Source organism: Bos grunniens, chromosome 18 (genome assembly GCF_055505025.1).
Source record: "Bos grunniens cultivar Pamir isolate PY7600 chromosome 18, Bosgru_T2T1.0, whole genome shotgun sequence".
In the NCBI taxonomy this organism is placed as follows: Eukaryota; Metazoa; Chordata; class Mammalia; order Artiodactyla; family Bovidae; genus Bos; species Bos grunniens.
Genome location: NC_141182.1, coordinates 37,711,213 through 37,724,628, shown reverse-complemented (window position 1 = coordinate 37,724,628; position 13,416 = coordinate 37,711,213). Strand labels below are relative to the sequence as shown.

General features: G+C 37.2%; 1 long non-coding RNA gene across 7 annotated transcripts in view; it reads right to left on the bottom strand.

Annotated features, from left to right (window-relative positions):
• The window catches only part of LOC147353501 (uncharacterized), a 577,435-nt gene that overhangs the window by 528,251 nt on the left and 35,768 nt on the right, over nt 1-13,416 (bottom strand). Inside the window, exon 4 of one of the 7 annotated variants that reach the window (XR_015145690.1) lies at nt 2,629-2,793. The exons of the other annotated variants lie outside the window; for them this stretch is intronic. This is a non-coding gene — a long non-coding RNA (uncharacterized LOC147353501). Of the gene's footprint in view, nt 1-2,628; nt 2,794-13,416 lie in introns of those variants that run through there. 7 annotated transcript variants of the gene reach the window in all.

Below are 13,416 nucleotides of genomic sequence, written 5' to 3'. Positions count from 1 at the left end.
TTAGCTATTATGAATAATGCTGCTATAATGATTTATGTACATGTGAATACTTGTTTTTATTTCTCATAGGTATATAACAATGAATGAAATTAGTCCTAATATTTTAATATTTGACTTATGCCTGACTACAACAAACTATATAATTCAGAAATCAAATTATAGCATTTGTCATTTTTAGGGAGTAGGTTTTGTGAAATAAATTGTTACTTCGTTTTTGAAAGTTGACCATATTTGTGAGAAGTACATATACTTTTAATACTATAATTAATACCACATTTATGCTTCAACCACTACAACTAAATATGTTCATCTACAACATATGGATTTCAAACTACTAGTCTTTTAAACTCATAGAAAGTTTCTTAAAATATTTTTCACACATTTAGAATTTTCAGGCTAAAATGAAAACTATTTTTTTAATTAAAAATCTTTTACATGACCTATCATCACACATATATATTCAGAACCAAACTGGAGAAGGCCAAATACATTATGAAAGTGAAAGTCACTCAGTCATGTCTGACTCTTTGTGACTCCATGGACTATACAGAACCAAACTAAAAAATTCCAAATACATTTTTCATTTTTAATGACTTCAAATCTGCAATTGAGAAAGACTTTTGTTAAAGTAGGCTAAAGCAAATGGACAATTTGAGAATTTAGTGCAAAACTATTTAAAAAGAGTAAAAGATGTTCCATGAAACTACGACTTTGTTCAAGATTTACCTATTTGCATAACTATAATACCCAAAACTTTGAATTCTGTCATTTTAATTATGATTTTAAAAGTAAAAAAAAATGGAGAATTCAGTGTTTACCACTAACGCTTTTGTTCCATCAGGTAGCACTAACTCTCTTGAAAATCCACAAAAATCCTCAGATATGTAATCAGAAGGAAATGGAGGGATTTTCAGCTTCTCTACTGCCTTCAAAAACACGAAGTGCTAAAAATTCCAAGTGAAAAAGCAAGCAACATTAACTAGAAAGAAACTAAATTCAAACTCTTAATTGGGAGAGGTTAAGAAGAGCAAAGGAGATTAAGAGTTAAGGAGAGTTAAGGAGAAAAAGACCCAGAGAGAAAGAAGAGGCAAAAACAAGAGAATAGTTTGGTTGGACTTCAGTGAGGCAAAGAAAAGCCTGCCCAGATATACACGGTTCCCACAGAGCACCTTGCCTGTATCTGCAATTAAGACACACAAAAAGACAGAATTGTGATAGAGCAAAACAAAAATCTGAAAATACTATTCAGCTGATCAGTCCCGATGATAGGCCTGAATTCACACACCCTCTGGAGCAAGGTTTCTGCAGCCAAATATGGATGGATGCGTGAAACAAGCCAGTGCGTCTGCTGGAGGACTCGGAGAGGATAGGGGCTCTGAAGTGGCTTCAGAGAAAATCAGCATCCTTCAGTCTAATTAAAACCTACTCTTATTCCGTTTGTGTAAGGGTGTCAGGTTCGATTAGAGGCCACATACAATTTGGCTCTGAGAAGAATGGTGGCTTTCTTCCATGGAGAAAAACAGGGGGAGAGGAGTAATTCTTAAATGTTATCGTCAGAGGTTCTGAGGGCAGCGTGCCTACCCACGAGGTCATTTATGTCTCCAGGGGAAGAGACTAACGGGTCTGTTGTCAGCTATGAAAGGATTTCAGGCTCCTCTGATAAAGAAATACAGTACCTTAGTTAACTGGATACACAAATTCATTAGGCAAGCAAAGAATGGCAAATTTTACCATCAGTTTGCAATTCCAAGGCCCAGTGGGAGAAGACTGTAACCATATTCCTCTGTGGTTCCTGTTTATCTGTGTACACTCATCTGGATGTGTATCACATAACACGCCGTCCTATTGTAGGCAGTTCCAAAATACTTATGTGAGCTTCCTTATTAGCAGCAAGTGGGTCTGTTGAAGCTTAAGAAAGCCATTTAATAAGAATAAAGCCACCCAAATGAACATGGATTGAAAAAAAATTTAGATTGATGGAGCTAGGTTGGTCACTGTAATTACGGAAGGTGTATCATTTCCTAAGCTCTCTTTGCATTAAGTGCATGCCATACATTTATCAGACATAATTAGCACTTTAGGTGACAATGATTTGATTTCTTCCCTTGTAATAAAAGCTCTCTGTTTTGGCATATATGTTCAGAATGGGAAATGCAACACTGTTGCTGTTTATTCCCCTGAGGCAAAATTTAGGACAAACTGGGGAAAATATGAAGAGGGCTTACAGACAGCCCTTTGTGAATTTTGCAAACAGAAAAAGAAAATAGTTCAATAAAAGCTTTTAAGGATCACAGTCAAATGCATGCTTTTTGAAAGCAAAGGATATCTATGGAACGTTTCTCCACTTCTAAAGTCAGCATTTAACTTTCCTTTAGATGTGAACAAACCCACACTAAATTGATTCGTAGGCACAACTGCGAAACTGGACACATTTAAATCACTGTGTCCGAATCAAAAAAGTGTTTTTGCTGCCATCTCTGAGGGGACAGAAGAAAATGATTTCAAGAATTTATTTCAAATAAATATCTCTTATTTTTATTTCTATTGCCACAATTAAGATCAGATCAGATCAGTCGCTCAGTCGTGTCCAACTCTTTGCAACCCCATGAATCGCAGCATGCCAGGCCTCCCTGTCCATCACCAACTCCTGGAGTTCACTGAGACTCACGTCCATCGAGTCAGTGATGCCATCCAGCCATCTCATCCTCTGTCGTCCCCTTCTCCTCTTGCCCCCAATCCAAGCTGAAACTCCAGTACTTTGGCCACAATTAAGAATCATGTTAATTCACTCTTCTGTAGATTAAAATGTTTATATAAAAGTTGTGAATTGTTTTTATAAGGGAGAAAGGAGATATGCAAGCTGCTGATATATACGACATATAAGGGAGGTTAGGTCCTCTTAAAATCTGTAGCCCACAAAAAAATACTATGAAAACTTATGCTTTTCCATTTAAATCTTCTTGGACAGCCATTTTCTTCTCTTTTTTCATCAAAAACAAATTGTGACAGTCGGGTTAGTTGATTCCTTTGACTGCATAAATTAGTCAGCAATGTGGTCACTGCTAATGCTTATTAAAATAAATATTTCTAAAATAAATTTAATGTTATTAAGTAGCTTGATGTGAACATTCCCACTTACCCTGCACTTTCTGAGTTGTTGCTTAATCCTAATGTTTGTTCTACTAAGATGCAGATATACAGAGAGATGCCTATCTGTTAGAGAATGACTTTCGTATCAGCCTGTTTCCGTGATTTCAAGATCTCACAGTATCATGGAAGTAAAGTGTGCGTGAGAGACACTCCAACTACACGTCACCCCCTTCCCTAGGGATCCTTATTTTATGTTTTGTTAAACTTACATGGACCTCTCACTGACCTGAATAAGACTAATTTTAAAGGAACGTTTCTGGGGTTTATGTGAGTTCTTATTTAAGAAGTGTGTGACTAGTAAACCTGAAACACAATGAAATCCATTGAAAAATTGGTATGTACAAAAAATTATGGCATAAACATATTTTGCTTATATTATAAAAATAATAGAAAAGGTAACTGTAGAGCTTTTCAGGGTTAACTTATTATAATTTAGAAATATGTAAACATGATAGGCGTTCAACAGTTGCAGGCATCATAGTGTTCTAAGTATAGGTATGAATAAAGGATGGTTAAGGCATTAGTAATAGTTTCAAAACACAGTTTTCTGAGCTAATTTTTAACGTGAGCCCCGTGGAAGTTAAGGCCACACAAAGAAGTATTATTCTTTATGTATTCTCCCTGATAGTGATATATTGTTTTGCTTTCTCAACTTAAGAGAGATTTAGTTTAGAAACTCAAATCTGATTTCTGCAGGCTTGCACCTGTAGCTTAGGGTTTTTTGAGTGTAGGCACAAGGGACTGGAAATAAAAAAAAGAATGAATCACATTAAAAGAGAACTCAGGGCTACCAAGCAAGGCTAGGCTTAACAGAACACAGTTGCAGGTGATGGCTGATATTCACTTTCTGATACCAAATTCTTACATGAAAGAGTCACATTAAACTCCCTAAATTACAAGGTGATATAATCACCTGTTACAGAATTAATACTTGTTAAAACCAACTAGTTACTAAACAGGTTTACAAGTAGGTATTGTTAGCACTTTGTTTCCAATGCAGAGCCTTTTCCCGGATTTTTTTTTTTTTTTGCTTTTTACATATAATTTTATTTATAATCAGTGCATGAAACATTCCCCTTCTCAGGTGAAAATATTAAATAACCATGACCTATGATCATGGGGTCCTCTATTACATCTCCTTCAATGGGTATCTTTTACCATTATAATAATGCACGCATGTGTATATATAACACATATTATGCAATGTCAGAAAGCACTTTTGATTTTTCTATACTCCCCTCGGATGAAGTAGGGAACCCATGTCAAAAACCCTCACTTTAGAACAATAAATAAATAAACCAGCCACAACCTTCCTGAGGCTGGCCAACTCTAGCATAAGTAATTCAAGAGGCTGAGAGATGCCAGATAAATTTGATTACTATAAAAGATGGGAATATGTTTCTTTCCTTTGAGAATTCACAAAAAGGGGTCAAAAACAAAGCAATGCTAAAAGTGAACAATTTCATTTCGCCTGCAATTCAAGGTGAAAATTCAAAGGCAATTTTGCAGGAACACTTTATCACAATTTTATAGACCCTCATTTCCTGCACACATCACAATCTTTAATTTCTGAAAGAGGAAAGCAAGAAAAGGGGAAGTGTGGGGTGGGGGGAGGGAGAGGGTGAGGAGCCTGAGACCAACTGTGAGGGGCTTTTTCTTCTTCTTCTTTAAGATATAAATGCAGATATTTATAAAGCAGTGAGGGATTTGTAAATCTTTCTTCAAAGCTGAACCTACTGCTGGGACTGTGATTTGCTAAAAGCTGCTATAGGCATACTCCAAAACTCAGCAGGGTCATCCCTCCCCTTCCAAAAAAATAAAAATAAAAAATAAAAGAAGCAAGGGTGGGCGGGGAGCCACTCTGATTAGGAGTGTCTCAACAGACATAAGAGTTTGAGAAAACTGTTTCATTTTATATCTTCTCCTTAAGTCATATATATAGATGGTCTTTTTTTTCCTTTTCAAATACACAAAAAGAACATTTTAAACTCAATACTTCGCTTCTCATTCTGTTGTCTCACTGACTTTCCTTGATGCTGTTTGAAAATGGCAGGTCATTTCTCAAAGACAAGTTGCTCAGTGGTCCTTTGGAAGGTCAAATCCAAGGACAAATGCAACAGGCACCAATCCAAAGGATACTCTAACCACTGCTACTCCCTGCCCACAGGTCTTGTCTGGTGTGATGAAAGGTATGGTTGGTGAGCTGGAAGCAAGAAGATCTGATTTCTAGTTTCAATCTTGCCAATAACTTCATGGGTGATCAGAGAGGAAAGCCACAAATTCTCTCTCATTTCCTACTAGGGATAAGAAATAAAGGCCTACTGGCTTCTGAGGGTTGGAAGGACAGCAGAAAACAACAAGGGAAAATATTTTGCTCAATTTGAGTACTGATGTGTCCCCGAGATCCAGAAAGCGTCTGGAGCAGAGAAGCATCTGAGGAAACACTTGTTGACAAAAGAATGGACAGAGTTTGAAAAGCATAGCCGTGAAAACCAGAGCAAAATCATAATAATGGATTCTAAAGTGACATCGGTGATGAACAGTGCTGTGAACCTGTATCTCCAAGAGGGCTCTGGACTGGCTTCAGGATGTGGCAGCCGTTTCTTTCTCCTTTGGCGAAATCAAATTCTGTGGCTGTGACCCCCTCCCATCTCAACTGCATGTCCGTACTTAAGTATCATTTGGACTCAGGACTCAAATGGCTACAGAACTTGGTGGGACTGCAGAAAACACGGCCTGCTTAGAAACGTGACACAGTAGTTTACATTTTTCTCTAAATAGATATGTTGTTTTCAGACAGAATTGGATAGAAAACAATTTTTATGTTGGGAAAGGAAAATGGCTTTTAAAAATGAAAAGAAAAAAAAAATAGGAGAAAAAGAAAATCCTTTTTTAAGTCTCTGCTGTCCAAACTGAACCAGGCACTGCTGCCAGAGAGGAGGGAATATAACTTTGCCAAACAGTGTTGCTGACCTTCTTTTGCATGTCTGGCATCCTTGTTTTCTGGGGGAAATTCTTGGGATGCCCTGGCACTGTTCAGTGCTGACCTAAATTCCCATTAAGAACAAAGAGCTACATTAAATGGAGGAACTAAGCCTCTGACAACTGCATCAATTTCTAATTCAAAAATCCAACATAGTTAAAATTTATAGTTAAAGCTCTATATACGCACAGGCCTGTATAAAGTATATAAGTTCTATGTAATGGCTACATATTTATATCCTTTCAGAAACCCAATTATTAAAATGGCTAGTCTCTGATTCAGTGATTTCAACTGGTTAAAAATAATCGCTCAAAATCCACAAATAGCCAGAGATCTATGCTGAAATTTGCAATCCCATAGAATTTGCCATCTTGGACTTCCCATCCCAAGAACAATCACCTTCATTTACATAGAAGAGACCACCCACCAACTGCATACTAGGTGCTACTTATGTATCAGCTACAGTGAGACTTGGCACATACTGCACAAAACACTCACGTGAAGGAGCTGCCACTTGGTTACATCCAGCCAAACCCCAAACAGACAAACAAAAGCAGGCAAATATACAAACCAAGTGTCAAAGAGGAAATTATAACAAAGCCCTGAGATAGGCCCCAAACAAAAAACATTGTAATGGCAAAAATCTTGCTTTTCCTTACTAACAATATTTTTCAGATATATGGTAGTTACACTATTTCCAAAGTATTTAAAGTATAAACTGGTATAAGCATGGGATGAGTAGCACAAGTATGGCCCATTGGGGATGGCAGGTCCCTTCATTTATTCAACAAATATTTTGCTAGTGTTTCCTGTCAGCTGAGAATACAACAGTGATTAAGAGACACACGGTCCCACAGCACTTAGGGTCTAACAAAGGAGATGCTGTTGCTGCTGCTAAGTCGCTTCAGTGGTGTCTGACTCTGTGCAACCCCGTAGACGGCAACCCACCGGGCTCCCCTGTCCCTAGGATTCTCCAGGCAAGAACACTGGAGTGGGTTGCCATTGCCTTCTCCAACACAGGAGATGAATAAGTAAATAATTGATTAAATATGGGGTGACACATGTGAGGAAAAGGAACATAACTGGTGTTTGGGGACCACTGAAGAGATGATCCCTCAGATCATAGTTGGACTTCACTTTTGAAAAGAGAAGCTGAGATCCAGATAGAGGGCAGTACATTGTCCGGGGTGATAACAGACAGATTGTTCCAGCAAAGTGAAGGGTTTGGAAGTGGGAAGGTGACCTAGTGAAAAGGATAAATTTCAGAACATCTACTTTACTAAGAGGAGCCACCCCAAATCCATTTTAGAAGCAAGTGAGATACAAATAAAAATTTTAAACCACAGAAAAATAGATGCTTTGGCATCGCTGAAGAACAAAAGATTTTTTTTTTTTTCACTGTACCACACAGCAAGTTTTGTGATTTTTCTTCAATATCCTTTAAGTAGCCTGAGTGAAACTTTGGAGACAATGAACTAGACAGTTTATTTGTATCTGGAAAATGAATGCGTAGACTGGTTTAAAGAGTTCAAATCTCCACATCTTATAAGGTCTATGGATCCATGACACAGCAAAGAAGTCACATGGGTTCTATCATGTCATAACCATGTCTCAAAAGAGTCACCTATTCAGTATATGAAACAGTCCTTTTAAAGTAGTCCCTCTTTACATATAAAATACTTTGTTTTCAAAGGGAGCTCAGACCATTCATTTTAGGTCTTTGAGCATCTCCACCAAAATTCTAAGAGAATTCTAAACATTTCTTCAAGGGATGATGGAAGCTTATAAACAAAAACTTTCAAGAGGGAAAAGATGTTAGAATGTGAAACACTGAAAACTGTAGCATAGGAAACCCATGTAAGGTCATAATGCAAGATTTGTGAAAAACATATGGTTGGCCACTTCTTTTTTAAAGTAAGTTTTATTGAAGTATGTTGCCGCGGCTAAGTCACTTCAGTCGTGTCCGACTGTGTGTGACCCCATAGACGGCAGCCCACCAGGCTCCCCCGTCCCTGGGATTCTCCAGGCAAGAACACTGGAGCGGGTTGCCATTGCCTTCTCCAATGCATGAAAGTGAAAAGTGAAAGTGAAGTCGCTCAGTCGTGTTCAACCTCAGTGACCCCATGGACTGCAATATACCAGGCTCCTCCGTCCATGGGATTTTCCAGGCAAGAGTACTGGAGTGGGGTGCCATATAAATACCATGAAAAAATCCACTCATTTTGGTGTTTAGTTTTATGAGTTTTGCCAAATGCATAGTCAGGTGACCACCACCAACCCCAAGATACTAAAAAGTTCCATCACTCCCCCAAAACACCCTTATAATTTCAGTCAACACTTTCCCCAAGCCCCAGTCCTTGGGCAATGACCAATCTGTTATCTTTCCCATAATTTTGCCTTTTCCAGGATGTACAGAACCAACAGCATGTAGATTTTTGAGTCTGGCTTCTTTCACTTAGTGTAATACATTTGAGATTTTCCCATGTTGTCCATTCCTTTCTATTACTAAGTAGTATTCCTTCATATGGATATACCACTGCTTATTCACTTACAAGCTGAAGGACATTTGTACTCTTTACAACTTTGGGTAATTATGAATAAAGCCACTGTAAACTTTCACTGACAAGTTTTGATGTGACAAAGTTTTTATTTCTCTTGGGCAAATCCCTAGGAGTAGGTTTTCTGGGTCATATGGTGTATGCATACTTAACTTTATAAAAAGCTGGTATATGCATACTTAACTTTATAAAAAGCTGCTAACACAGTTTCTAAAGTGGCTAGACCAATCTGCACTCAGCCAGCATGTATGACAGTTTGGTCACTTATTTAACAAAAGGAACTAAAGTATTGCTAAGCAAGATGAGTTAACGATATTTTTAAAAAATTACTGGACCTTGATATTTGGACCTGTGAGAATGTTTTTTTAATTACATCAGTAGAAAGGATAATAATTATAAAAGAAAGAATAGCACCAAATTTAGTTCCACATAATCTGGATTGAACCAACACTTAATCTCATTATGATTCTTTAGGTGAGAATCTATTTTAGAAGTCACAGAACCTATTACACTGAAGTTGTGTTGCTATTGAATGGTAGCCCTGCCCTACTCCTCACTAATGCCTCACCCACTCACTTTCTCTTCCCTTGCCCAGATCTCAGGTTTTTCAAAAGAATCAGTTCAACTACCACCATCACTTAAAGCATTTTGGTCAATAATAACCAATCCCTTCTCTGAATTTATACAGTCCTTATAATTCCTCATAATTTATAACTTCATTACATATCCCATGGTTTTGTTCTATTACTAACATGCTATTTTTCTTCCTTAAGAGTCATAAACTTCCTATGTTAGGGCTGCCAATAGAGATTAACTCATCTAAATTAGATACAGTCTCTAAACCAGTATAGGTCTATACACACCAGAATATTTTGTGGTACAAGTGTCCATCATTGTCCAGCTAGATCAAGGCCAAATGTATCAGCTCCTATAAATACCCAGGAAGACAAAGAAATGTATGACTCCAGAGTTAATCCACATCCATCTGGATGGTCCATGTACATAAGTCTAGATGCTTACGTTTAAATTTCCAATATGGCTGTGGCTAAATCAAATTCAACTGGAGAAACCTCCACTTGATCTCCAGATAACCATCTAAAAGGAATTAGAAGATGCCACCACTCATTACCCGTTGGTCCTCTACCCAATGAAGAAGCTCAGAGAAAGGTCACCTGTTTTAACAGGAGGTATCCATCCAAAGAAGCCAACTACTTTTAATGTGGAGATTTGAATGCTGAGAAAGTGAAGAACATTGCCTATACATTTTGTCTACTTTTCATCTTTACTGGGTCCAGAAAAAGATATATATGAACTACTCTCACTTTAATTTCAACTGTGCTTGCTTCCTGATCTCTTAGATGCCAACTCAGTGCTATTGAGACAGTGGAAGCATTATTGGGAAATGCCATAGCTGAACCCCAAACAGCTTTGCTGGAGTCTTTTTTTTTAAATCTCAGAAAAATCACCTTTTATGCCTTTATTTAAAACTATGATCTTGAGCTAAGCTGTTGTACTTGACTGTGTCCCTTTAACCTAGGAAACTTGCTGCCAAAAAATGTTATTGAGGCCAACAGCTTAATAAGTTTTATAGAAGATTAAATATTTATATGAATAAAAATAGCACCTGCAGCGACACCAGGAAGGATAAAATGACAAGGGCTATGAAATCTTCATGCTTCAGGGCATAAATCGCTTACCAGTTGAATGAGGCGGTTTTCCTCACAGAACAACTATGTACTGATAAATCTCTCTTCCTGAGAAGCATCTCAACACCAATCACTTTTTGGACCAAAGACTATACCAGAAGGGTCATTAAACTGTTGGTATGCACCCAGCTCAAGGTTGTACAGGATTTAGCAAGTAGACATGATGCCATACCAATAGAAAAAAAAAAAAAAAAAGAATATATATATATAAACAATGATGCAAGAGGCCAACAACTCCCTTCAAACTAAATGGGTATAAGACAGAATAAAACTCTGAAAGGTGAAAGGACTGAAGAGGGGAAAGATTTCCTTATTTTGATGGCTATTGTGGAGTCAGTACAGTAAAGAATTTAGGACCCTAGGACTTAAAGCTAGTTAAGAAAAAGGTGGGAAGTAGGCAATCGTTCATTGTTTAGGTTAACTATTTTATTTCTTTAATATTTTCCCTGACGTAGAAAGAGAACATGAAGATTGTCAGTAAGACTTCATCCTTCTAAAAATTGATAGAGCCAAGGCCAACATTTGACTGGACCAGAAAACAAGGGAAATAAAATGAAATAAGAAGAAAAATCAGGAGAGTAACAAAATTTATGTACCAAATTTTAGATGCCAGATTTTATTTTTCTCAGGACCAACTAGACCATGGGCATTTGCAAATGGTTCTTTTTTTTTTTTTTACAAGTTACAGGAGTAATAGCAAATATCAATCAATTCATTTTATTAAAAAATAATCAACAAAGTAAAAAGTAGCATTTAGCCAGGCAAAGTATGCTAACAAGGGTAATATCTTGTTAGCTTTACTGAAAATTCACTTGACTTCCCAAGTTCAGATAACACAATGTGCACATTCTCCAGTTTCTAATATGATTTGATGTACAGTTGCATAGTTCGTTCTTTCTATAGAAGGATTATTTAAGAAACAGCTAAGGGCTCTGGGAAGATGCTCTTGTGCAAAATAGTATGTAGAAGTACTTGATGGGTGGCCCTCAGAATGACTAAATGAACAAAGGACTCCTGTGGATTTTAATAACACTGATCCACTTACGAATAGTAAATCAAATGGGAACCTTCTTGCAGTTCAAAGATTTCCAAGATTTCTGGGGAGAATGCTCCAGTAAAGCAGCATGTCATCAACCAGGATTAACCATATTTGCTCACGTTCTTTTAAATACAGTGTTTTGCATTCTCAGATAGGTGCAGCAGTGGGAAAGGTGAGGAGAAGGGGGCCAAGCAAACATTAGCACCTGGACTGGGGTCTTTAAGAATCCAGAGTTTGGCACAGAAGATGGTCAGAGCAGAGAGGAACAGAGAAATGCAGGCTGATAAAGATGAGCTGTCACAGCCTAAGTCAGAGAGACAAACAAATGGTTGGTATCAACTGAAGTCATTTCTTATTATTTTTAGAAAGCCTTTAATTTAATGCATATTTTCTTTGCTGAAAAGGAAATAGTGATATTAACAAATTGGTTTTATTTCTAACCTGGCAGGCTGCCTGCAGTGAAATGTAAATACATTTACATGGGAGCCAGGATTAGCATTTACTGAAGAAAAAGAGTAGTCAATATTTTAATGAGCAAGTCTAAGAAAGCAATTGCATGAAACACACTCCGATGTCACAGGGGAGCTTTTTAAGTTAAGCCAACTAGTTCCAAATTACTACTTTTCTCGGCTTTCCTTAAAGGGAAGTTTAGACTTACTTTAAAAAAAAAATACAACTGTGGCATTTAGTCTTAAATATCATAAAATAGCCATAATATTCATCTCCATAAATACATACATTAACCTATATACCTCTCTCTCATTATACATATAGAAAAAGAATGTGTGACATGCCATTCTTCAGTTAAATGGCCCATTTAACTGTGTCATCCTTCTGCTTTTTTCTAAGACAGAAACACTAGGTGAACAAAATTGATACTATCCAAGAATGGGGGACAGATTCAAGGTGGAGGGGATGCATGAGAGGGAATACAGGTAATCAAAGCAAATGAACATCGATAATAGTTTAAGGACAGAATCATGTACACAAGACAAAATCTATTAGAAAAACACTGTCATCTAATTTCTAATGTGGCACCCCTAGGAGGTACATGTCCATTTTAGAATCTGCTTTTATCAAGAGTTAGAAAAAGAAGGAACAAAGACATTCTGGAAATAGGGTGAATGTTGTAAGCCTAGGAGGTGAATATGAGACTTAAAATATCACCAATATTTCAGAAATTAATATTCACGTTTAAATGAAATCAAATGATTCTAAGTGTACAAGACTTCTATTCAACATTTCTGAATTCCAGGGGATTTGGTAGGACTAATGATTCAACAGCAGACATTAAAACACTATTTCCAATATTCTCATGAATACTGACAAATATTTAAGGATGTTATGCTCTTGCTCACATGCGTGCATGCTAAGTCACTTCAGTCCTGTCCAACTCTTTGCAACCCTATGAACTATAGGCCACCAGTCTCCTCTGTCCCTGGGATTCTCCAGGCAAGAATACTAGAGTGGGTTGCCATGCCTTCACAGGATCTTCCCAACCCAAGGATCGAACCCACGTCTCTTGTATCTCTTGCATTGGCGAGCGGGTTCTTTTATCACTAGTGCCACCTGGGAAGCCCTTCATGCTCTTAAATTGGCCAAATTCTACCTACTCTTCAGAACTCAGTCCCAAAATCAAATAATAAAGATGAGTAGAAATTAGTAAAATAGAAAAATAACTGTTATAGACAATGATCAAAGCCAAAAGTTCTTTTTGAAAAAAAAAAAAAGGGAAACTAATTAGAACAAAATAATTTAAAAAGGGAAAAGGTACAAATGATCAATACTAAGATTCTGCATGCATTAAAATGACCCTAAGAAAGACCTTATAATTATTTACACTTCACACTTTTATACATTTATATTCATGTACTTTCATGATGTATCTGCATATCCAAAAGGAATTGTTACACATAAAAGAGAGAAGGCAAGGGAGTAGTAAGCCCCATCTTCAGCATAGTGGTTATTTCTTGGTGGGCA